At 32.2% G+C, this 23,127-nt stretch overlaps 1 pseudogene across 1 annotated transcript in view; it reads left to right on the top strand.

Annotated features, from left to right (window-relative positions):
- Nucleotides 1-16,041: 16,041 nt before the first annotated feature.
- LOC110423521 (protein DETOXIFICATION 29-like) overlaps nucleotides 16,042-23,127 on the top strand; it is a 9,939-nt pseudogene continuing 2,853 nt past the window's right edge. Inside the window, exons 1-4 of the transcript XR_016351688.1 lie at nucleotides 16,042-16,659; nucleotides 16,866-17,407; nucleotides 17,824-17,910; nucleotides 18,732-18,788. The product of XR_016351688.1 is annotated as a protein DETOXIFICATION 29-like (transcript). The remainder of the gene's footprint in view (nucleotides 16,660-16,865; nucleotides 17,408-17,823; nucleotides 17,911-18,731; nucleotides 18,789-23,127) is intronic.

Below are 23,127 nucleotides of genomic sequence, written 5' to 3'. Positions count from 1 at the left end.
TATACTCATGTACAGTTTTCTAAACTTGATGGCATCTTGGATACTTTTGGAACAAAATCTACTCATAATCAGGAAGAAGAAAATCTTTTTGTAATAGCTACTTCATCTTGTACTAGGTTTTAACTAGTGCTTTCCTTTTGTGATTCCTTTTGGATGGTAACATTTCCCACCATGCAGAAGCAACACCTTTTAATCTGCAAGCAAAAAGTCTCACGTTGTTTCCTTTTGGAATCTCTATATATTGAAAAAACATATATATTTCTATAATCTAATCTGAAAATTCTTCAATATTTAAACTCCTATTAAAGTAAGGAATATCCATTTTTAATGTGAAATCTTTATGTATCTCAATCACTATAATTATTCTTTCCATATCTAGTGTATCTCACAAGTTTTACCAACTAATCATCTTTGTTGTCTGAATCTTTCATGTAGATCTATTGTTTATGCCAGTTTGTAGGAATAGATCTACCAATAGGCTGTCCGCGAGCTACATCATTTCTAGTACATGGCTTTTTGTCATTCCAGTTTTTATTAGCATCTACCCTTAGAGCATCAAATCAATATGCAATATCTTCAAAGTGTTGTTCCAAACACTGGAATTTGAGATCTATTCATTGATCCAAAAGCTCCCAACGCCACCCCTTGATCTTGCACTGCAGATCTCAAGGTCTCAATTCCATGATCTTTGCCATAAGAATTGCCACCTATCATAACTGCGTCATATACCATTAGATTAAGTGAGTTTTTCCTCACTCTGATACAAATTGATGCAACAAGTTTGCATGAAAACAAAAACTAGCATTCGATAGAGCCTTGAAGGTTAATAATCAAGTTTCAAACATAGAAACTTAAACTTAAAATTTGAAAGAAAAAACATAATACTATTCAATAATTTCAAAATAAATTGTCTAATAACTAAGTCTAAGAGTGCTTTTTATAATAACTTAATCCTATTTAACTTAAACTTAGAGTGCAAGTAAAGTAAATTTATATAAGAAAGTATCTTACCCAATACTTCCTTGGAGTACAAGAAATGTAAATTCTTAAACCTAAACTTACTTGTCATCCAAGTAAATTAAAATAAAAATAAAAATTCTATTATTCTTACAATTCCTAATAAGACACTTAAATAAATAAGACAAATAGTAAAATTACTTGTCATTTGCTAGATTACCAACATCAGTGGTCTCTTTGAATTACCTCTAAGTTATTTGAATTTAATTAAAGATAAAATCATGATGACTCATTGAAAGTCTTTTGATTGGCTAGAATTTAAGTCCTTAAATTTTAATTGGTTAAATTGAAGTTTTATCTCTAAATTTATTTAGAGATAAATTAAATAATCAAATTTTATTTTTTCTCTAAATTATCATAATTATTAGAGATAAATTAGATTTTTTTTAAAAGATAGAGATTTATTAAATAAGATAAGGAAAAGAAGATCCCTATACAAATACAACCAGAAAATGCTTTTTATTAATCAAAAGCCGAGAACTAATCAAAATAGAGATCTAACAACAATAGAAACCATTGAATCCAAAAACTAAGACAAAAACCACTCAAACAATCTAGCAGAGAAAATTATATCACAAAAAAAATAGAAGAACGAAAGAAAAGAAAAAAAAAGAACATAAACATGAGGTCTTTAGAAAATAAGATGATTACGAAACAATGGCCACAACAACAGATGCATCCTTATCCACCCTTGGGATCATAAACCAATCAAACATCATAGGAAGAAATCAATTAGCATAGTTATAACGCTGCAGCATGAAAGCCAAAAACGAGCAAAAAGAATAAAATCTTAGGGAGGAATCAAAATAAAATCTAAAACTCTACCAACACCCTCATTAGCCAAGAAATCGACAATATAATTAGTTGAACTTAGAAAATGAATGATATCCCATTTTTCCACTTTAGAGCTTAAATTCTAAATTTGTAACATTATGTTTCGAATTTGCCAAGGCACAATTGATGGATTATGAATGCGCTTAACCACATTCATAGAATCACTTTCAATAATAAGTTCATGAGTATGGGCCTGTAAAGAAACATCAAAAGAAGGAGTGCTTCTTTGATTGCAAGAAGTTTTGCTTTATTTGCATCACCCCAATTAGAGGATTTTGAAAATTGCATCAAAATCCTTCCTTCGTTGTCTTTAAGAACACCACCAATTTTGGTCTCACCAGGGCATCCTTGAAAAGCCCCATTCACATTAAATTTAAATTTTCTAGAATTTGGTGGTCTCCACATTCGTCAACTTCAACAGCTGTTATATATCTTGGAACTTCTTTATGAATCTTCAACTTTAAGGCTGTGTAAATCATAACCCTGATTTTTTAGCTTTGACAACATTTTCTTTGTTCTACCAAACTCTATGACTCTTGAAGGGATCTTTTGGAGTTTCTTTAGTTGGTTCATTAGGCTCATGTACTAATTTGGAAATGTCTTCTTGCTTGTAGTTAACTTTTATTAGAAGCTTATAAGCATTAAGGTCAAAACCATTATCTCTCTGAGATGGAAGATCATCATGCTCAATCAATGGTCTTTTTGTTGGCCTTACAAATCCCTTTAATGGAGATTTAGCAATTTTTGACTCTTCCAAGCTAGTGAGTGGCTAAGTCAAATTCTTTAAGGCTCCAATAATATCGTTTTCTCTTTTTGGTGATGAAAATGATTTTTTTCTTTTCTCGTTTGATGATTTTCTTTCATCCTATCATTGATCGTTTTAAAGTTATATCTCTTTCACAAAGGTACTTTCCAAGTAGAACTTATCATTAGCTAAATGTGCCTCTACTGTAATAAATGGTTTAGCGCCTATGTTGTTTATCTTCACTTGACTATTTTACAATATTTGAAGCATTGATCAATTGTTGATGAAACAACACCATTTTGATGTATCCAAGAGCACCCCTAACAACATGTTGTATGTTGTGCTAGCATCAATCACATGAAACAATGGATTGGATTCCATTTCATCAATGATAAGTTAAAGTTTAACTTCTCCTACAGTTCTTTGCCTTTCAAAATTGAAACCTTGGATTATTAAATGACTCTTTGATAATTCATCCAAAGGCATTCCAAGCTCTTTGATTATTTTTAGTGGGAGCAAGTTAACAACAGATCTATCATCTATTGGGATTTGATTAGTTTTCTATTCACGACTATATCCTTGAACAAAAAAAAGTCAATTGTGAGGGGTAAACCCCAATAATAAGTCTTCATCAGAAAATGTAATTTCAACACCTAAAAGGAATTAGAATCAAACTTAATTTTTTCTTCATTCCTAACAATTTCATCAATTTGGAAACATGATGAGCGAATTGAATTGTTATTTTTGAATTGAACTGGCATGAACTCAGACAACATGATTAGTCATCTAAGCTTTCACATAATTAATTTCTGACACCTGTTTATGTTCCTTGAGATTGTCTTTTGCATTACTTTCCTTAATGGTTGTTTTACCATTTTGATCTTCTAGGTGTTCACTTGTTCTTAGGAGGGTTCTTTCTTTTTCCTCTTTGATAAGTAATTAAAATCCATCCTTTATTGTCTGGATTCTCAACTATAAAGCCATAAAAGTTGCCCCTATTATATTGAGGATTAGGTGCATCTTCCATATTTGGAGTTGACATTACGTAGTCGAAAGATCCAAATTTTATATTTGTGTTCCACATATTAAGTGGAGAAAACATGCTAGTTGCTGATGTCGCATTTGCTACCACCGTTTTTTTCTTTAAACTCAATTTCTCCATCCTTGTATAACCCCATGATTTTGTCTTTTAAGACAAAATATTTTTCTATAGGGTGACCAATCAAGTGATGGTGCTTGCAGTAATTGGGGCCATTTTTTCTTCTTCAAGTCATTTCATCTCTAACAATTGAATGAGCTTAGCTTTTAGAAGTTCTTCCAACATTTTTATGATATCTGAGTCATGGAAAGGATACTTTTACTCATGCCTTTCTTTTAAAGACACTTTCCTTTTACCTCGTGGGTGACCAAGCTTCGTCTTGTAGGTTTTCTTTGATTTGGTAGTCATGTTGATGGGTTGGGTATTCACAATAATAGACTATTTCCCTTCTCCCTTATTTGTCAAAGTTTTGCTTTCTTTACTGATATCTTGTTTGTTCTTCTTTGGTTCTTGCACTATTGGTTCTTGATTTCCAATTGGTGACATGCTTAAATTTATGTCATGGGCATGACTAGTTAATTCTTCAAAACTTTTAGGCTTAATGCCTTGAAAATGCAACATAATCCTTAATTCATCCTCTAGAAGCACATGTCAAGGGTTTAAGACTCAGACAATCATTCTTTGCATTTGAGATTGAGATTTCTCCACTTGTGGATTTAATCAATAACATGCTCATCTTTCCATTGGCACGAACTTGTGAGTTCAATCATGCTCATAGCATGTTGAGTGCTATAGAAGCAATTAAGGAACTTATGTTCTAGTTGCTCCTAATTGTCAATCATCCTAGGTTCCAAGTTTGTGTACCAATCAAAGGTGTTGCCTTTTAGAGAGTGGACAAACTATTTCACCATAAGATAGCCATAGATGCCAGCTTTGTTGCAAGTTTCCACAAAATGTGCAATATGTGGACGAGGATTTTCTTTACCATTAAATTGATTTTGGTGCTTGGTAATTAAGTGGCATCCTCATGCGATCAATCTTTTGAGAGTATGGCTTGGCATAAGTGAATGATAGTTGGGAGACATTTTCCACTTGTTCCTTGATGAATTCCTTCAATTAGTTGGTGGTGAATGCTTCATTGGATTTTTATTGGAGATTGTTTTCCACATCCATAGTGGACTTCTCCTTATTATCTTGAAGATCGTGGCATTGATTTTGGCCATGATCAATTAATGCCTTTCTAGTTATGTTGCTAATTTTTGTCATCTTTGAGGTAATTTGTTTATCTTTTTCTCTGATACTTGTCATCAGAGATTCCAAATTCTTTGAAAAAAGCATAACTTGTTATTCTGGAGATGTTGTTCCAATTGTCATGCATCCATTGCTCGAAAATTCGCTTTTGATGAAGAACTTTGGCAAAGGGATGATGGAACAAAGCTATTGCTTGAATAGCCATTGCATTCCTTGAATGGGAGTTGATTTGTACTTGATCCCTTATAGGAAACAAGTTGTATATCAAAGACTTATTCAAAACTTGGGGTAAAAGTATCATATAGAGGATTTTGGTTGACGATTGGGAAAGTGTGCTCATACAATTTAGTAAGAACTTTCATTTTTCTTCGAGTACCATATGGATGTGTTGGAGCATCCGTGCTTGATGATGAAGTCAGAAAGACTACAGGATTAGCTCAAACAGGCTTGATAGAGGGATTGCTAGCGAGATTCTTCTCAGGAGGCATTTGTGATTTGAAAATTCATTTGAAAAAAGAAGATGAGAGGCAAATATGGTCCCACCAAGCGTGTTAGAAATTTGTACACACAAATTTCTTGTCAAAATTTCTTGACTTGAAAATTTTGATATAAATATCACATATTTGATGTGAGTTATAATCTCTAGAACTCTATTGATTAATTTTTTCACTTTATCTTTAAGAGTCACAAACTTGAACTTTTTTTTATCACAAAATTTGCTTGATATCTTTACTTCAAGGGTCTTGACAACTTGATTTTGATAACGAACTATACTTGATATTTTGATCACAAACCTCGCTTGATATCCTGTTCACGAACTTCGCTTGATATTTTAATCGCGCTTGATATCTTAATCGCGAATTTTACTTGATATCTTGATCACGAACTTCACTTAATAACTTGATCATGAACTTTGCTTGATATCTTGATCACAAACTTCACTTTATATCTTCACCTCAGAAATCTTCTACCTTTCTTGATCTCCAAAATGCTCTGAATCTTCGAATGCCTCTAAATGATGCAAATGGCATGGGGGAGCCCCCCATTTATAGTGCTAGATGACAAACCTTGATAAGAATATGGTTTCTTTGAATTATCTCTAAATTATTTTAATTTAATTAGAGATAAATCATAGTGACGCATTGAAAGTCTTTTGACTGGTTGAACTTTGAGTCTTTGAATTTTGATTGGCCAAATTTAAGTTTTATCTCTAAATTTATTAAGAGAAAAATTAAATAATTGAATTTGATTTTTATCTCTAAATTATCATAATTATTAGAGATAAATTATATGACCAACAGTTAAATTTTGATTGGTAAAAATATGAATATTATCTCTAAATCCCCTTAATTTATTTAGAAATAAATTGGATGACCAATAATTAAATTTTAATTGATCTAATTTAAATATTAACTTCAAATTATTTCGAGGGATAAATATATATGACACATAAGTGAATTGATTCAACTATATGTCTTTGAATAATCCTACCAATAAATTTTTATAATTAATTAGATGGTTATGACATCATCAAGTCTATGTAGCGGCATGTAATTGGATGATAATTTTTTCTATTTTACAAAGTAAAATAATGAAATCACTATATGCTATACCATTTTTTACCAAATAATGTGACAATAATTTATTGATTAATCCATCATTTAATGTTTGACACTTAAAACTAAACATGATTATTTTTTCTCCCATAACTTTTTCAACAAATGATAATGGAGACTATATATTTATTAAAACATAATACTATTATGTTTTTTTTTCTTTTCATTGATAGGATTTTAGATTTTAATATATAATTTTAGCATTAATATAATTTGTTATATTTAGACTTGCTGCAACGTGCAAATAAAATATCCTTGTGTTTATAATGATGACATCAATTCTCTTCAAGAATTAAAGGTCAACTGACAAGCTCAATTTCCTACAGTTTTTTTCTTCAAAATGAAACAAAAAATTAAACATCTTTTAATTCTTTCTTCTCCACAAGATGAATTTCCAATGTTATTATTTATCTATTCTGATTATTTATTTTATTATTCCATAAGACTGAAAAAAAGAGAAAAATTTTAACAAAAAGTTTTACTTATGATATATAATTGTAAGAGCTGAATTTAATATTAATAACAGAAAATTTTATTTTTTAATTTTTTAATCATAATTAATAAGGATAATTTTCAAATTATATAAAAAGTGCAAGAGTAAATAAAAGATATTTTAAAACATAATTTAAAATTATTAATGATAAATGGTCTAATAGTTTATGCTATATTTATAGTATTTTAATTAAATTAATAATTTAAAAAGAAAATTATACTTAATTTATTCTTAGGTCAATTTGATTTGTTTGAGTTTCATGTCAAGTGTGAGTCATTTCTGATTTGAATTGTTTCGAGTTTGAATTGTTATTTTTTTTTTCAAATTGAGTTAGATCGTGTTAAGGTGAGTCAAACAAATATTCGAATATTCGAATTAACTTTGTCACTTTTAAATTGTTTGATTCTTAAAAAAAAAAGAAAATAACAAAGAAAATGTTTATCTATGAGGTGAGTTTGTACTCACTTGGGGCCGGCCATGTTCCGAACCTGAGGCCTGAGTTATTTCTTCTGCAGCAGGCTTTAGTAAAGTTAAGACTAGAGCTATAACATAATAACAGTTAAGGGCAATTTTTTTTCCTTGTTTATAGGGAAACAATGGAAGACATGGATGGAACTAACCGATTTTTACTGAAAAGAACAAAATAAAAAAGAAATGAAGGTTAAAATTTTTTAAAATTATTATATTAAACTTAATCAACAATCAAAAGGTTCATAATAGATAATAATTTTATGTAACATATAAATCAAAAGAAACAAAAAAAGAAAGATCTATAATAGTCTTTAGAAAAATTGTACTCGATAATATTTCTTATGTTCAAATTTATTAATTATTAATTTTATAATGAAAAGGTTAGTAATATCTTTTTCAATATAAACAACTAAATTATCTAAAAAAAAAGCTCATTATCTATTTTATTCCGAAATCTTGTTCTTATAATTTTCATTACTAAAAAGGCTCTCTCTATAGTTGACATAGAAACTGAAAGAGTCAAAAAAAGCAAATTAATATAACAATCAAAATTAATGAAAGAATAATAAATTAATAAAATTTTAAACTACAATCAATAGTACAACACAATAGATATATTTAAAAATTATATAATAATTTTTTAATTTTTAAAAACTAAAATCGTAAAAAATAAAATTCATATAACAGAAAAAGAAAGAACATAACAAGCAGATGAAGAACTTGGTTGATGGTTCAATGAAATTTTAAAAAAAAATCTATAGAAATATAAAACATAGAAACAAATAGAATATAAATGAAAATAATAATAATAATAATAGAAAAAAAAGATAAAAGAAAACTTTTACTTTTTTTTAATTTCACATAATTGTGGTAAGTGGGTCTTATCCTTCCTTATTTAAGCTAATAAGCTTATAGATCTTTATTAAAAAATAAAGTGTATTTTGATGGTGGATTACAAAGAATACGGAAAAAAAGTAAAGTAAAAAAAAAACACAAAAGGGAAGAGATATTCCAAAAGAAAGAGAGAGAAAAAGATGTGGATAAAATGAAAAGTGAGAATAAAATTGAGTGTAATTTATGTGATTATTTTATTATTTTTATTTATATTAATTATTAAATAAAAAATATTTTGAAAAGATATTAAAAAAATATAATAAATAATTTTAAAAATTTTGAGATTCACAGCCCCCCATGATTAAGCTATCATCCGCCCCTGCGGGAGGAAGACAAGTAATTACAGTAGCAGTATTGCTTTTTTATTGTTTTGAATAACATTGTATGTAGACTATTTATGTAGTACCATTCTCTTGTCATTATCAGCTTCAGAAGACAGACGGAAATCAGTTTGCCTATATGTCTATTTCTATACGACTTTCAAACATTCTTTTTCATTGATGACGCAGTTGTCTGTTTCGATCCTTTAAGGCTTTGAAGTGAATTGACCATGGAATCCCTCCTTCAATAATCCTTGTTAACAACCATTCTACACTACCAGACTACCATTGAAGACAACTGAGATATTGGGTTTGACTGGTAGCTATTACCAATCATGAGTTTTACCTTTGACATGTAAATTGCCTAAAGAACCAATAAGCTCAAAACCATCTAATCGCCGACATCAATATTATTTTTCTCCATAAATATACAAGACGAAAGACGACAGTAATGCTTCCTCCTAAAGCCATGGGTCTTATATATCAGTTCCGTTTTGGTAACAGGTATGCATGTAAGTAATAGTAACGTTTGGAAGCTACGGCTGCTGCCTCCTCCTCCAGCCATATGTTAATTATTGCATGGGATTTGGATGCGCACATTAGAATGAATGTAGTAATATGCATGATAACCAAACAAGAGTAAATAAGTTTGGAAGCTACATATTCTTTAGTAGTGTAGGACGTGATTGCGTATTTAAAAAAAAAAAAGAAATGGTGGCATAAAATTGGTTTTGATGACAAAATTTAGAAGTTTCAAAAACCTTTGACCATGAAAATCCACTTATGTTTTATTTATATGTATAAAGGCAGAAAAAGAAAAAAAAATGTTTCAAAATAAGATCTTTACTACTATGTTTCAAAATAAAATCTTTACTAGTTCACTCGAATCTGTGTTCTAATTTTCTTTAATTGAGGTTATTTATGTTTATATACAACATTTAGCCTTTAATTAATTACTAAACATATTTAAAAAATAACATGCTTATCGTCCCGTTTCTTTTCCTTACCTACCCGAGGCTGGATGTTGCGTTGAGGTTTAGCTAGGGTTACTGCCTCCGAAGTCAGAACTACAGCTATTATATACGTCGACTGTGAGCGGAACTCCCATGTAAAGGAAGGTTACCGTTGAGAAATATGGGATTAAAAAACTTCTTTTTGTATTATTTGTTTAACTTGTATTTCAAGTAAGTCATGTATATATATATATATATCTTCATCTTATTAATGAAAAGTAAGGATTTTTCTAACTTTATTTTTTTAAGTCATTTTGTTTTTCATGATACTAGAGTAGGTTACGAAATTTTTTTTTTTTGAAAATGGTAGTTGATGATGCGAATAATGACAAAGGTCAAAGTACTGAAAAATTGGTGGTGACTGCGAGCACTAGTCAAAGCCAAGTCATTGATGCTACTTCTTCATACTACTTGTATTCGTCTGGTCATCCAGATCTAGTTTTTATGACGCACCCTATTAGTGAAAATGGAGATAATTGTTTCACATGGAAGTATAGCTTTATAAATGAGCTCTATTACAAAAACAAAATAAGTTTTGTGGATGCAACGATGAAAAACCAAATGTTGATTCTCTGGATTTATAGCCGTGGATACAAAGCAATGTAGTGTTTCTTTCATGGCTTACAAATGCACTTGCTAAAGAGCTTCAAGGTAGTGCTGCTCTTGTGTAACTACAAGAGAAACATGGGTAAATTTGGAAGAAAGATTTACTCAGGGAATTACGTCGAGAGTCTACAGGTTGAAGCTCACCATAGCTCTTTTACAACAAGAGAAATCCTTAACCTCATGTTATTACTGTAAATTAAAAACCATCTGCTGTAAGTTATAGAGTTTCAATCTAGTCCCATCATGCAAATGTGGATGTACCTGTGGTGCTGCAAAAGGGATGCAATCTATGCCTGAGGAAGAAAAGGTTTTTGATTTTTGGATGGGACCTGATGAAGTATATTTAACTGTTCGGTCACAAATATTGAGTGTTGACCCATTGTCAAATCTTGGAAGAGCTTACGCTATTGCAGCATAAGAAGAGAAGCAACATTTGGTTGCTATAACTCATGCACTCATCATGGAAGCTACTACCCTATTGACTAAAGAAAATAATTTGTGACAAAAGAAAAATGATGATGAAAGTCGTAGCCAATTTTCATCTTGTATCCATTATGGGAAGACAAACCATAGCAAAGAATATTGTTTCAAGGTGATTGGTTATTCAAATTGGCACAAATCTAGAAAAAAGAGCAGTAAATAAACAAATAGTGATCAATCGCGTTCACGGGGAAATTAATGGGGCGACAACGTAGTGACAAATATGTGTTCAGGAATTGCATGTGCTGCCATTGTGGATAACGTTGGATCACCTATCCCGAGTTTGACTTCTGCATAGCATCAGTAGTTTTTAACTTTACTAGGTAGTCATGAATCATCAACAAGTAACCTATCTACAAACATGGTAACCTTCAATTTTTTCGGTAAGAGAAACAATGAATAGGCTATAGATATAGGAGCCACAAATCATATAACCCACAATATAGACTCTTTATCAAATGTGGTATCTTAACTTGGTACACCATCGATAGAAATTCCTAATGGTGAAATAATATAGGTTCATGCATTGGGCCAAGTTACTTCTGGAAAAAGATTAATCCTTGAGTGAGTTCTTGGGATCCTTAATTCTTGTTTCAATTTATTGTCTGTTAGTAAATTGACACATGACTTACATTGTACGGTAACTTTTTGGCTGATTTTTTTGTGATTCGGGACATACCCTTGAGGAAGCTGATTGGAGTGGGTAGAGAGTGGAATGATCTTTATTACTTGAAGCAGATGAGAGGGGAGAATGCATTAATAAAAAAATTCAATTAATGCAAGTTTATGGCATTGATGCTTAAGGCATTTATTAGTAAATCATATTCCTTTGGTTCCTAATTTATCCATTTCTTTTGATTGCAAGAAGACTTTATTTTGTGATGTTGTTGTAAAGCAAAACAAACACGATTATCTTTGCCCATCAATAAAAAATATGACTATGCATGCTTTTAACTTAGTACGCAGTGATATTTGAGGCCCATACAAAACAAAATCATTTTCTGGATCTCACTAATTTTTAACCATAGTGGATGATTTCAGTTGAGCAACATGGGTTTTCTTCATGAAATACAACTCAAAAACTAGAACGTATATCTTGCAATTCTACGGACAAACAATGGCTTAGAATTTACTCATGATCATTTAACGACTCATTACTTTGATCATGGCATGGAATGTCAATTTAGCTGTACAGATACACTACAATAAAATGGAGTTGTTAAGTGAAAGCATAGGCATATTTTAGAAGTTGCACGAGCATTACAATTTCAAGCTCATCTTCCTATTTCATTTTAGGATGAATGTGTTCTTGCTGCCGTATACTTGATCAACTGCATGTCACTTACTATTTTACAAAATAAAACTCCATATGAGATTTTACTTGGAAAAAGTCCCATATATGATCATTTGAGAACCTTTGGATGTCTTTGTTACGATCATATAAATAGCAAGCCACGTGACATGTTTGTTCCATGTGCTAACCAGGTGTTTTTGTTGAGTATCCTAGTCGGCAAAAAGGATACAGAATTTATGATATTAAAAGAAAAAAGATTTATATTTTGCGGGATGTTCATTTTTTAGAAGACATTTTTCCATTTGTGGATTCCTCAGCAGCAAAATCTGTACATGTAATTGATTTGGGTCAGACTACTAAATTAGATAATCCATTCAACCATGCAATGCCCAATGTCACTAAACTTAGGCTTAGTGAGTCATCTACAAGCGTCAACCTAACTACAACCATAATCAGTGTGTCTTAAAATAGCAGACTTGCAATAGACAAATCCACATTGCCAATTATTGCACATGAGTCTACTATGATTGGGTCCACCTCATTCACCAATCTACATGAGTCCTTTTCACTTGCTAGTGCTGGATTTGAGTCAATTAAATCTGATTTGTTAGCCACAATAGCCTTCTTATCTAACCTACTTAGTTCTAACTTTGTCAATGAGTTTGAAAACGTTGTTTTAGAAATTTGTCTTAATTTAGGCAAATGACAATCACAAGTTTCATGCTCCTTATCTTGTTATGATTATATTTTACCCCTTTTCTCGCTCCCTTAAGCATTTCGCCGCTCTCATCTCCTTTTTTGGCCAATCAATGGTACATCTTCTTTCACAATTTATTTTTTACTCTAAATTTTCTCCTAGTCACGTTGCCTTCTTAGCATCCATCTCATCCACCAATGAGTCAAAATTATTTTCTCATGTAGGTAAACATGCGCATTGGAAAGAAGCCACGACGAAGGAAATTTCCTCTTTAAGGGTAAATCATGCTTGGACTTTACAACTTTTACCCTTTGGTGAATGGGCTATTGATTGAAAATGGGTTTCCAAAGTCAAATATCAACTAGATGAAAGCATTAAGCACTATAAGGCACACTTGTTACTAAAGGTTACACATAAATTGAAGGTATTGACTTTCATTAGACATTTGCTCTTGTTGTTGAATTAGTCATCGTACATTGTTTATTGGCACTTGCTTCAATGAAGCATTGAGAATTGCATCAATTGGATGTGAATAATGCCTTTTTACATGGTGACTTGGAGGAAGAAGTCTACTGAAGATCTCACAAAGGTTTGCTAAACAGGGGGAGCAGCAAGTTTGTCAATTACTGAAATCTATATATGGACTCCGTCAAGCATCTCGCAATTGGTATCACAAGTTTATCATTTCTCTTATTTCCATTGGTTTTTGTTAATCAAAGGTGGATCACTCTTTGTTCACTTTATCTCATATGGAAGGATCTTTTATTGTAATTCTTATATATGTTAATGATGTCATCATCATGGGAACATATTCCAATTGTATTTCTAAGCTGAAACTTTATTTGGATGCAAAACTTCACATAAAAAATCTTTGCAAACTCAAGTATTTTCTTGGAATTGAAGTGGCATGTTCTCCAGTAGGTATTGCACTAAGCCAGCGTAAGTATGTACTTGATATCTTAGCTAAGAATGGTCTCATAGGTTACAAGCCGACCAACTTTCCCATAGAGCAATAGCATAAGCTTTCATTCGACTCTGATTAAATTTGCACTAATCTAGAGCACTATCGTCTCCTAGTAGATCGTTTACTTTATCTCACCATCACTCGTCTAGATATCAATTATGCAATACATATTCTTAGCCAGTATATGCATGCCCACGACAACCATTTCTTGATGATGCGCATAAAGAGTTGCATTTCTCAAAGGAACCCCATGACAAGGTATTTTGCTTCCTTCGAATGGTTCACTATCTGTATGAGTATATTGTGACGCAGATTAGGCAGGATGTCCGACGACACACAAATCCATTACTGGCTATATTATCTCTCTTGGTTCTTCTCTCATCTCATGGCGATCTAAGAAACAAACTGTGGTTTTTTGTTCTTTCGTTGAGGCTGAATACTGAGCCATGGGCACCACCACTAGTGAGATCATTTAGCTGATACGACTCTTATAAGGTCTTGGAGTGACACACACTACACCGATTCCCTTGTTCTGTGACAATCAAGTTGCTATTCACATCACAGCCAATCTAATCTTTCACGAACGAACAAAGCACATAGAAATAGATTGCCATTTCATTCAGCAACACATTCAGTCCTAAACTATTGTTACGCATACTATTTCATCACAAAACCAATTGGCTGATGTATTCACTAAAGCACCGGGGTACGATGAATTTCCTAAACTATTGGTCAAGTTGGGCATTTCTACTCTTCATGCTCCAACTTAAGGGGGAGCATTGGAAGATTTTTTATTTATGGGATTTATTCTTTTATATAATCTTTTCTTGTTAACATTTGTCTTTACTTGCACTCCAAAGAAGTTTAAGATTAGAAAACTTCTTTTGATATTATTTAAAGCCATATATATATATATATATATATGTCTTCATCTTGCTAATGAAGAGCAAAGGTTTTTTTGACTCCATTCTTTTGAATCATTTTGTTTTTCAAAAGGCTTGAAAACTTCTTAAGGAATGAAGGTTGCCATTAGGTTTTAGAAAAAAGAGAGAACATCTTATTTTAACATGATGTTTTGATGGAACAGAATCCTTTACGGCATGTTTGGTTAGTCATTACGCTTCTATTGCTAAAAATTTTTTTCCTCCGTTTGATTTATTTTCAAGGGAAGGTATAGTTATTCCAAAAAAATGACTACTCCTCAATACTTTGTAAAATCTTGAAATGATTATTATCATCCTCATAGTATTAACTATTCCACACGTTTAGAAATAGAGTCCAAAACATGTTAAATTAAAATGACCTTACTTTCCAATCAAGAAAATGTAATAAAGAATTATTTTACCTTATATATATATATTTAAAAATTCAATTTTACGATGATTTAATTTGATTAATGCATAAGATTAATTAAAGTTCATTATAATCAAGCAAGTGTGAAAAAAGATCGATCTCGTGGTGTAAGACTGAATTCAACAAATACTTGGGTACTAATTACACATTTGATTGGGGTTCCTGTTTCATAAGCAGCTTTGGCAAGCGGAATCAATGAAGAGTTGCCACTAGCATCACCCATCATACATAATTATCCAAATATAATTAGAAAAAGAGAAATTATCATGACAGAAAGAAGAAGAAGAAGAATGTTATTCCTAATTAGTTCATGCTACAAGACTTAAATGGTTTGCAGCATTTTCCTTGGTCGCAATTTTATCTTTCTTGTGTACGTGCTCGGCTTTAAATTATGGGCCATGTATATTAATTTTGTGAGGTCCATGGCAGAATTCATGATTATGATGATATAGAAAAATTCCCTCATTCTTTTAAGTAAAAATGTTGCATTTCGACTTTCCCCTGTAAATGCGGAAAATGAGCCTACATATAAAATTATAAACGGCAACGTATCATAATCAATTTTCAAATATATATTGATATATATCCCAAGTCAAGTTTAGACCAAACACTCTAGTTTTTACGAGGAGAACATGAATATAAAACCTTAACATCCGTCCATAAATTTGGGATGGCCGGCATATTTAGGCAGGGGACATAAACCAAATTACCAATTGAATCTGTTAAAGGGTTACTATATTATATGTATTAATAACAACTACTTAAGTAAACTCTACTTTGCAATCCCCGTAGAAATTGGGAACAAAAAGTCTTGAATAAATTGACACTTAATTTTGTTTCTTTTTCGAAAGATTTCTGTTCAATCATATACAACTATCTTCCATCTAACTTTCATAGATAGCTTCACTACCACCACTAACACTCTTCCCTTCTTAAAATTAAAAAAAAAAATTGAAATTTGCAAGATTTTTTCTTTGTTGATGTTTGACAAATCATAATCACTAATATATTACCTCTAAAGAGTTTAACAAAACTATACATATATCATAGATGATTTTATTGTTTATTAAGTTCATCAATTTTGGACCCTGGATCTTATAATGAACACATTATAAACTCCTCCATGCGCTCTCCACCTATCAAGCCTTTCTCCTTTTAAGAAACATAGCTGCTTGCCTTAATTATTCTATACTAGTTTCGATCCGGGTTTCTTTGTCTCCCATGGAGGACGTTAAGCAACCGCTTCTACTTTCCCCTCGGGAAGTCGACGAGGACAACCACCTCCAATCGCAGTTACTTCCTAAAGCCTCAAACGCCTCCTTCTCCTCCACCACCTTTAACCCCGCCGCCCATGACGTCCCACCGATCAACGGCGTTCGCGACTTCTCTAGAGAATTCTTGATTGAGTCCAAGAAGCTCTGGTTCCTCGCCGGCCCCGCCATCTTCACCTCCATCTGCCAGTACTCCCTTGGCGCCATCACTCAAGTCTTTTCTGGCCAGGTTGGCACTCTGGCTCTCGCAGCGGTGTCCGTCGAGAATTCTGTCATCGCCGGTTTCTCCTTCGGCGCCATGGTACGGTACATATTATAGATAGCTACCATTTTAACTGTTAAGTATTAAAAAATATATGTTCGATTAACTTTATAGAGTTTTTATATGATACAACCTCAATAAATCGTAACTTGCTTTTCTCACTACAAAAACTGTGTTATTACATTTTTAACAGTTTCTGGTTAGTTCCTAATACTAACATTAACACATGATTAAATTTCAAAAAGCTTGGCATGGGGAGCGCACTAGAAACATTATGTGGCCAAGCGTTTGGAGCAGGACAGCATGATATGCTAGGGATTTACATGCAAAGATCATGGGTCATCCTCAATTCAACGGCTTTGATCCTAAGCTTGCTATACATATTTGCGGGCCCAATTTTGAATCTAATAGGGCAGACGGCAAACATATCCAAGGCTGCCGGAATATTCTCAATATGGATGATACCACAATTGTTTGCTTACGCCGTTAATTTCCCCATGGCAAAGTTCTTACAGGCGCAGAGCAAGATGATGGTGATGGCGGTGATAGCCGGTGTGGCCTTGGCTCTGCACACACTATTTAGCTGGCTGTTAATGTTAGAGCTTGGGTTGGGTCTAGTGGGCGCAGCCATTGTACTAAACGCATCATGGATATTCATAGATGTGGCACAGTTCTTGTACATCATCAGCGGAACTTGTGGCCGCACCTGGACCGGCTTCTCCTGGAAGGCTTTTCAACATTTATGGGGATTCGTGAGATTGTCACTAGCATCAGCAATAATGCTCTGGTAAGTACAGGAACACTAATTAAATTTTCCGGCGCCGTTAGCTTTATTTTCGTGTCCAAGTTCAGGCAGGATTTGTCTCTTCAAGATTTTGTTTTGAACAAAGACAACAAAATAAAGCTTCTCTTTAGTTTTCTACTCCACGAGTAACATGAAGTTCACCTGTTGTCGGATTGATGTGTACCTAGTTTAATAAATTCATAAAATTTGAAGGCTTAATAATTATATAGCTATATGATAATGTTCCAAATGGGTTGATTAACATATCGGCATGGATTGCACTACCGCACCAATCTTTTTGACCAACAAGTAGTATGCATGCTGGTCTTTTATAAACTCTTTCATTTTTTAAGAATATTTTGAATTAAATTCAGAATATAGGTGCTTAAATTGTATAACTCCTGATTCATTTTGTGCAGTTTAGAGATATGGTATTTTATGGCATTGATACTCTTTGCTGGATATTTAAAGAACGCTGAAGTATCTGTAGATGCATTGTCTATCTGGTGAGTTTTACCTTGTAGTTTCTAGCATTATTTAACCTTTAATTAATGCGAATTGTTGAATCACAATTGTACTTTAAAATTAGTGGTTTGAAAAAGTTAAGAATCTGTTCAATTATATTCTGAGCTAATTATAAAATGTTATGATATAGCGATTTGAATTCAAAGTTGGTTTTTGACTATGATTTATGAAAAATTTTCAAATTGATCGAATCAAGCCATTAGTATTAAATGCAGGACTAAAACCATTTTGCCTGAGGTTTTTTTCTTCTCTTTCTTATTCTCTCCCCAAAGTTCCGTATCTTTTTGGGTAATAAATTCCAAAAGACAAAAAGCCAATAATAATATGGAATGCTTACTAGAGGAAAGGAAAGAAGGCAAAGATAAGAAGCCTAAGAGGCGACGACAGGAGCACTAACCATGACCGCATGTTCTGTCATTGAAGCCTGTTACTCTTGCTAGAATTGTGAGCAATTCAGCATTGAATTTTGGCACATTGACGCACGCATGTATGTCATATGGACAGCCACATGACGGTTCTTCTAACTCTACCTATTGATCATCACAAGAAATAGGAACAAGAAAATCGATATATATTTGCTCCAATAGAGAAATTAATTTCAGAGATCAAATTCTTTTGTCCACAATATATATATATATATATATATTTATATTTATTAATGTTTGTCAAACTATCTAGAAGGATTTTATGTAATTGCAATGAAGACACATGATTACAGTGGGTTTCCAACAAGGTATCATATTTCGGCATTATAATGTAAATTTACTTCTATAGCTTACATTTCTGCTACTCACTTTTGCAGCATGAACATCTTGGGATGGACGATCATGGTTGCTTTGGGAATGAATGCAGCTATAAGGTACTTAATTCACTGGGACACTATTGAATCTATATAAGTTCATACTTATAAATTAATGTTGAAAAATTAACTTTAATTGGTCAAGCAGAAACTCTCTAATTTGTTAAAACGTATCATTAATTGATTAAAGCTTAAAGTGGTAGAAAATAGAAACGTTTTAATCGGTTAAGCAAGACTATTAACTAGATAAAACTTTGTTGGGAAAAAAAAAACTATGTTTGAAGAGAGTAGCTAACATGTGGCAAAATAACATCATTTCATATTTTGTTTATTTTTTTAAAGTGTGAAACGCTTGTCTAACATGTTGCTTAGCAAGTGCTTTAGTCTTTTTACCTTGTATGCATTTAGTTTTTTGTTATTTTTTTTTGAAAGGCAGTTTTTCATCGTTTTGGTTGTTTTGTAAGGCTATTAAGCCATTTTCTCCCTTTTTTTTTCTTTTTCCTGGTTGTTAGTGAGCATAAATACCCATGCTTTGTTTTTCTGTGCTCAGCTGGTTTTTACAATCCCAACGCTACCTCTAAACTTAGGACTATTTTTCATATTTGTAGGAGGTGTATATATTGAAAAGTGAAACGAAATATGTGTGAGCTCATTCCTAGAAAATCAACATCTTATTTTGCTCTGTTTTACCTTTTTCTTCTCTAAAAATTTTCTTTGAGTTCTTTTCCTATAATATCTCTCAAAATCTCTACATGGTATCAAAGCATTAGCTTCCTAAGGGACCTATAGTTGGACTCTTATCTTAAAGCTTCTACAAAGTGGTGTTTGATCTCAACATCAATGGCAATAACAGGATTTAGCACTTTAGCTTCTCCAATTTTCTCAAATACGAATTATCAATTTTGGATAGCGAAGATGAAAGCCTATTTGAAGGCTTTTGATTTATAAGAGGTAGTAGAAGTAGGTGGGGATCCTTCTTTGCAAAGGCATGCCAATCCCACATTGGGTTAAATGAAACAGCACAGTAATGAAATATCAAAACTACAAGGCATTGTCATGCTTGCACTCTACTGTTTCATAAACCATTTTTGCGACGATTATAAACTATGATAACCCTAAACAAGTTTGGGATAGTTTGAAGGAAGAATATCAAGGAAGTGTGCGAACCAGGTAAATGCAAGCGCGAAATCTTTCAAGGTAGTTTGAATCTTGAAGATGAAAAAAAAAAGAGTATCTAGGACTACATAGACAAAGTTATGAAGTTAGGGAATCAACTAAGGCTCTTGGGAGAGGAAGTGAGTGAAAGAAAAGATGTTAATAAGATTTTGATAAGTCCACCAAAGAGATGTAAAGTTAAAATCTCCTCTCTAAAAGATTCAAAGGACCTAACCAAGATTTTAATGAATGAATTGATTATTGCACTACTTGCTCAAGAGTAGAGGAAAGCCCTCAAGTGTAAATATCGTATGGAAAATGCTTTAGTTGCAAAAACCAAAGGGTTAAGAGTTAAAGATGAAGGCTTAAAGAAGCTCATTGGCAAGGGTAGTCGATTTGATTATGGTAAGCAGAAGGAAAAATATCCCTCATGTTCTCATTGTAAAAACATGAATCACTCTCCAAATTACTGTTGGTATAGGCCAAACGTGAAGTGTAGGGTTTCTAACTAGTTAGCCCATGTGGAGAAACTGTTTAAAGCTAAAAAATTAGAGGATGAAGGAAAACCTGATGTAGCTGAAAAAGCTAATGAAGTTGAGGAGGTCCTATTTATGGCTAAGATTGATGCTAAATCAGTAGTTGACAAAACTTGGTTGATTGATAGTGGGTGCTCTAACCATCTTATAGGTTATGAAAGCTTGTTCAATGAACTTAATAGAAGTCTTAAAGTTAGAGTCAAGATCGAAAATGGTGTTTTTCTAAAAGTACTTGGTATTGGGATAGTTGTTGTTAATACTTCTATTAGTGTTAAAAATATATACAATGTTCATTATGTTCCTGAGGCTGCTCAAAGCTTACTTAGTGTAGGGAAGTTAGCTAAGAATCATTATGCTTTGTTGTTTAAAGATAAGTGGTGGACCATATATGAGCCCACTAGTATTAAGTTGTTGACAATTAAATGAAAAATAACAATTACCCATTGGACATAATGAATGTTGAGAATATAGTTTTCTATAATGATCATGATACTTCTGAACTTTAGTACGAAAGAACAGATCATGTAAACTACAGCTCACTAGTTAAGATGGCCTCTAGTTACTTAGTCGAAGGCTTACTAGACATAAAGAAACTTGAGAAGTTGTGCACAGTATGCAAGTTTGAAAAACAAATTGCAAAAAGTATTGAAGGAGTGATTTTAGTAAATAGAGATCAGTTGCAAGGAAATAATGATGATTCAACACATATTGAAGATGAAATTCCAGTAGTTAGACACATAAGGAGTCTTAAAGATACCTATAACAAATGTAATGTAGCTGTGGCAGATCCAATAAGTTTTACTAAAGCTAAGTATGATGCAAATTGGAGAGCTGCAATGGATATAGAGTATTTGGTGGAATTAAAGGACTGGATGATGAAAGTTTTTCAGTTGACTGATCTTGGATTGATGACATACTTTCTTGGAATGGAAGTTCAACAAAGGTAAAATTAGACTGTTGTACATCAATCAAAATATGAAAAATATTTGTTGAAGAGGTTTAAAATAGAGTTCTGGAAACCTATACATACTCCATTAACAATTGGTGAAAAGTTTAAGAAGAATGATGGAACAGTTGAGGCAAATTGTTCTATTTACAAGAATATTATTAGTTTTCTACTATATTTGTCTGCAATGAGGCTAAATATAAAGTTTTTAACTATTTTGCTTTCAAGGTTCATGCAATCTACTTTTGAGATGCACTTTAAGGTTGTTAAAAGGGCAATGAGGTACATTAAGGGCACTATGAATTATGGTCTTAGATATCGCAAGGCAAAGAGTGGGGATCTTCGTAAATATACTAACAGTGATTGGGTAGGATCATTTGATGATTCTAAAAGTACTGATGGTTTTTGCTTCTCATTTGGCTATGGTGCTTTCTCATGGAACTTCAAAAAACAAGAAATTGTTATTCAATCATTAGTAAAGGCTGAATATATAACTACTACTACTGTTGCAAGTCACATTAAGAGGATAAGGAAGTTTTTTTCTGACTTAAGATTCACACAGATGAAAGATGAGCAACTTCCTGATATCTTCACTAAAAGGCTAGGTAAAGATAGATTAGAGCCACTAAGGTCTAATTTGTGTGTTTACCAGGCTAAAGATTATGGGGGTGTGTTAAACAATAATTTTTAGCTAGTTAGGCATAAACTCTTTAACTAGTTAAGAAGTATTATTAACTATTTAAAGCTTGAAGTGGTGGAAAACAAAAACTCTTTAATCAGTTAAGCAATATTGTTAACTAGTTAAAGCTTTGTGGGAAAAAAGAATCTGTGTTTGAAGAAAGCAACTGACAGGTGAGAAAATGACGTAGTTTTATATTTTGTTTATTTCTTTAAAGTGTGAAACGCTTGTCTAACATGTCGTTTAGCAAGTGCTTTAGTGTCTCTACGTTATACGTATTTAGTTTTTCTCATTTTGTTGTTTTGTGAGGTTGTTAAGCCATTTTCTCCTTTTTTTTCTGTTTCCAAGTTGTTACTAAGCATAGATACCCATGCTTTGTTTCTTTATACTTAGCTGGTTATTACAATCCTAATACTACATCTAAGTCTAGGAATGTTTTCTATATCTATAGGAGGTATATATATTGAAAAGTGGAATGAAATATGTGATGAGTTTGGCTATGGACAACATACTCAAAATACGTAGTGGAAAGATAATTAAAACTTTAGAATTAAACAATCAAAACATGCCTTCACCCATGGATTACCTTAGTGATATTTAACACATAAAAGATTAAAATTAATTATTATTTAGAAAGTTACCTTACCAAGTAATTTCGTAATAACAATGGTACTTCTTGAAACAATCCAACGAACACTACAAGGAGAAAAAGCCCTAGCCAATTAAGTGCTTGGTCTTCAATGGTAGTGCACACAATTGCACATAAACCTTTAACAAAGGAGAGAGTTTTAAACTATACTTTGTGCTAGCAAAGAGGACAATAATTGTCTTTTTCTTCTTTTTTACAATCTTAGTTAAACCTCTCTTGAAAATTGCTTCAAAAGGAATTTTCTTTTTCACACAAAAGGAGTGGCAGCAAAGAGAGAAAACGTTTTTTTTTCTTTTTTTGACAAAAACTAGGTTTTCTTCAATTGTGAAAAATTCTCATATGGAAAATAGTTAAAAGGTGACTTATATAGTTATGTTAAAATAACTTTAATTTTGCAACTAAACCCCTGAAATTATAACACATTATAATATTGG

Source organism: Theobroma umbraticum, unplaced genomic scaffold, assembly GCF_002168275.2.
Source record: "Theobroma umbraticum cultivar Fairchild unplaced genomic scaffold, ASM216827v3 scaffold_20.0, whole genome shotgun sequence".
NCBI classification, from domain to species: Eukaryota; Viridiplantae; Streptophyta; class Magnoliopsida; order Malvales; family Malvaceae; genus Theobroma; species Theobroma umbraticum.
The sequence above is the reverse complement of the archived record's forward strand: the minus strand, read 5'-3'. Positions and strand labels throughout refer to the sequence as shown.